The sequence below is a fragment of the Tamandua tetradactyla genome, chromosome 12 (genome assembly GCF_023851605.1).
Source record: "Tamandua tetradactyla isolate mTamTet1 chromosome 12, mTamTet1.pri, whole genome shotgun sequence".
NCBI classification, from domain to species: Eukaryota; Metazoa; Chordata; class Mammalia; order Pilosa; family Myrmecophagidae; genus Tamandua; species Tamandua tetradactyla.
In genome coordinates, this window is record NC_135338.1 from 42,767,379 (window position 1) to 42,771,545 (window position 4,167).

Below are 4,167 nucleotides of genomic sequence, written 5' to 3' on the forward strand. Positions count from 1 at the left end.
TTTGTAAAGCAGATATCTTTGTTCATTATATGTCTCTTTTGGGCAAATTTGGGATTTGGTTTATGTTACTAAAAAACCAGAGAGAGACTAGTTTTTAACTGGGAAAGAAGAAGGAGGGGCAGGACCAGAATGTAAAAGTAAATGGGAGAGGGTGGGTCACGGTGGCTCAGAAGGCAGAGTTCTCACCTCAATTCCCAGTGCCTATCCATGCAAAAAAAAAAAAAAAAAAAGTAAATGGGAGAAGTAAGTAGCTATGTAAGTAGCTATTAGTTAATTATCTTAATCATATTATCCCAACAAAAGGAACTACCATTGAGTGACATATGTGCCAAGAAAAAAAAAAACACGCAAAAAAAGAATGCTCAGCGTAAAAGAGTGGCACACATAAAAAAGCAGAGACCAGCTGTTCATAGGTTAGAGGTGGAAGGCAAAAGTAACATTCAGTAAGACTGTTTAAGAAACAAAGAGAAAGAAACAGCATGATAAACAGTATTAGAAATTAAAAGATGACTAAATATAGATATTAGAGAGATTCTAAGAAGTCATGTGTTATACCAGGTCTATTTTTGAAAAATATACCTCACAAATTTAAGGAAAAAATGGTGGAAGGTAGTGTTCAGAGACAGTTTCTCAAAGCAACAGTCAATGTCCACTGAGGTCTGCTGATTCTATGATTTCCACTCTTTAAGTCCTCACCTAGGAAGTTAAATGCCCCTGCATCATGCATGCCTGCCCAAGCTTTTCAACAGAGAAGTTCATCCTTAATAGGAAATGTTACTAGGTATAGTAGTCTCTGCAAGTTCAAAATATTAACATTTTGAAAAATATTGCCACTGATTATTCTATTGATGGGGCAAGGTATAGCTAGAAAAACATAGACTTGGGGGTGAGACACAGAATAGATTCAGTTCTTAATTTTGCTATTTACTAACTGAAGGATCTAACGTAAGTTCATTAATTTTTCTTAAGCTTCAGCTCTCTCATGTATAAAACTTGGAAAAGAATAACGAATGGGTAGGATAGATATTAGAACTTGATATAAAAATTTAAATCCTTAATACAATGCCTTACACAGCACTAAAATAATTATGGTATTATTATTGGTAGTAATAATGTTATTAAAAATAATGTCCCTATAATCAAAGGAGGCTCCCTGGACATGAATCACTTTGGACACGAACTTGTAAGGAAACCACAATCAATCAAATAATTTTATCGTCTCATAAAGTCATAAAACTAGAGAGGATACAATTCCTTCACCTTTTTTTTTTTGTAATTCTAATAAGTAATAGATGTTGTTTCATACCTCAGAGAAATCTAAAACTTAAAGGGCAGAATGAATTAGCTATATTTCATTTTGGAACAGTTGACATTTAGCCTTTTAGCTGAATGATCAGTAAAAATATAATTATGTTGAACTGAAGTAAAATAATAACAGATTTCCCAATATGTATCATTGAATATTTCAACAGTTCTACTGGGTATTTTTTAAAAAGCATGCTTAGAACAAGTATTTAATTAAAATATCCAAGCATTAATTTGCCAATATCCCATTTCAAAATTTTTGTTTCTTCTCCTTTAGCTAGCTAATTTATAAAACAGGCTATCATTCTATTTTTAAAATTTCCTAGTGCAAAACATAAACACATTTACCACATGTGGCCATAATTTATCTCAAGTTAAATACTCTCTGACAAATGAAGCCCTAAGAACAAAGCCTAAGAAGAGCATGAGATTTATCTAACAGGTTTTAAGTTACTCATATTGTAGTTTTAGATTCATAGGTCCAAAGGAAAACTACATTCTAGTTTTTTCCTCAAAAACATCTCAGCCATCAGAAATTAAAAAAAAAAAAAAAAGTTTCCAGAGGCCAAGCAAGAATAGCAAATGTGAATAAATATGATAAAATAAAAATAAAAAATATATTAAACAGATTCACTTCTAGGCCTTTCACTGAAGATATTCATGTACTTCAATTCATTCTGTACTCATAGTCTTGTTATAAGAAATTGTTATTCTGCATTTCATTTATTGGAAAGCTTTATTTGTCTTGACATCTGGAGCAATATTCTTCTTGCAGGGAGGAAGCATAGTGAAAGCCACCAAGTAGGGGGTTGAGTGAGTACAATGTATGGAAATTTGCTTTCAGATGGCAGAAATTATGTGAGGCCAGACCTTTAGTCCTAATGGACTTGAGATGGATAAAATGATAGAAGTTGGAGTAGCCATCATGAAGCATGCTAGTCTTGATTTTACTTTGGGGGACTCAAACTTCAGGAAAGGGTCGTGGGTTAGATAAGCTGAGTACAAACCATGGGAGATGTTTCCCTGACTTTCATTTTCAATTATGAGGAGAAACCCAGGTTAAAGGGCAACCTAGGGGCATAGAAAATGAAGGGCATAGTTGAGGGAAGAGAGAGCCTGGGACAGTGCTTCTTGCCCATCCTTGTTTTCTACGTGATATGGAAAGGAACCCCAAAGTTCACATTCCCTATGGCAAATGTGTAAAGTAACAGATTCATTGGGATTTGGGAGATGGGCTGTTGATATAGACAAAGTGAACATTTACCCTAGAGATACAGGGTAAACCATCAAGGCTTGAGGCTAAAGGTCCATGGTCAGACCTCAGAGGTATAAATGGCTGAGAAGAGCTGAAATGAATTAGTAGGAATGGCTAACTCACTGGGGTTATCTTCTATCTTGAGGAAAGGACCATGAGTTGAGTCCTACCAAGAACAAATATCAGCAACAGATGCCATCAAGAAGCCCAGGGAGTGCTCACTTCGGCAGGACAAATATAAAATTGGAATGATATGGAGAAGATTGGCATGACCCCTGTGCAAAGATGACATGAAACTTTGTGAAGTGTTCCATTAAACAAACAGCAAACTACAAATGTTGGAGAGGATGTGGAGAAATTGGAACATTTATGGACCACTGATGGAAATGTATAAAGGTACAGCCACTATGGAAGACAGTTTGTTTGTTCCTTAGAAAACTAAATATCAAGTTGCCCCATGACTTGGCAATACAACTACTCAGTATATACCCAGAAAAGCTGAAAGCAATGACACAAACAGACATTTGCACACCAATATTTGTATCAGTATTATTCACAATTGCAAAAAGATGGAAACACTCCATGTGCTTATCAACAGATGAGTATGTAAACAAAATGAAATATAGACATACTATGGACTATTATGCAGCATTACAATGAAATGATGTCCCGAAGCATATGACAACATGAATAAACCCTAAGGACATAATGCTGCCAGACACCGAAGGATAGATAAGTATGATTTCGCTTGTACGACCTTGGTAAAGGTAAACTCAGATTCTTATAATATAAATAAAGGGGACCTAGAGATACAGAGAAGCCAGAGATGAATGAACAGTGAGCTAATGAGATTGGATTTAAATGTAAGGGAATGGATAGAAGCGAAGGCAGTTCTATAATGGGTTTATCGTAATACTGTCATATTGAAGGTGGACATTATTGAAAGGGGTGGTATAGAACCATGTATCCCACCAATTTATCACTACAAAAATAAATGTGCTCTTTAAATCTCTTCTGCCAATTGGTGGAACAATTGCCCCCCTCTAAGCCATTACCCCATACTATGAAGTAGCTAATTAAAAGCAGTGATTTGTGATCAGATCATATCCCCACATTCTTGAGGAATTAAGGTTTTATATCTTTCTCTGTCACCAGCAAGCTGTGCCAGATGCGGGACCCACTCATGTGCTGCGAGAGTGGGGGATGGGTGACAGGAACAGCAACATGAGGACAGCAGTTCACTGTTGGTTACTACACTCTATCAGCCTCTTCCTCTCTCTCTCTTTCTGGACTCTGCACAGTGTTCTATTGGACTGTAGAGTTTCAAAATAGTTGATTCATATAGTTAGCTCTAGTTTAATTGTTTTTTGGTGGACAGACTAATTTCTGGAACTTCCTACTCTGCTATTTTATTCAGTTTATTCTTGATCATTGACATTACTGGAAACTCTTGACACATCTCTTTCATGCTGCTGCCATACCACAGGTTCAAAGCTCATATTATGTAAAACTCCTGAAAAATGTGTTATGTAGCTTGGTCCTTTCTCTACATATATTTATATTAAAATACAAAAAGACAGCATATTACAAAAGTTTTAAGTGCATTT

At 35.7% G+C, this 4,167-nt stretch overlaps 1 non-coding gene across 1 annotated transcript; it reads left to right on the forward strand.

Moving 5' to 3' along the window:
• Window positions 1-2,776: 2,776 nt before the first annotated feature.
• On the forward strand, window positions 2,777-2,880 carry LOC143652776 (U6 spliceosomal RNA). Its single transcript, XR_013160839.1, has one exon. It is a non-coding gene; the product is annotated as a U6 spliceosomal RNA (small nuclear RNA).
• The last annotated feature ends 1,287 nt before the right edge of the window (window positions 2,881-4,167 follow it).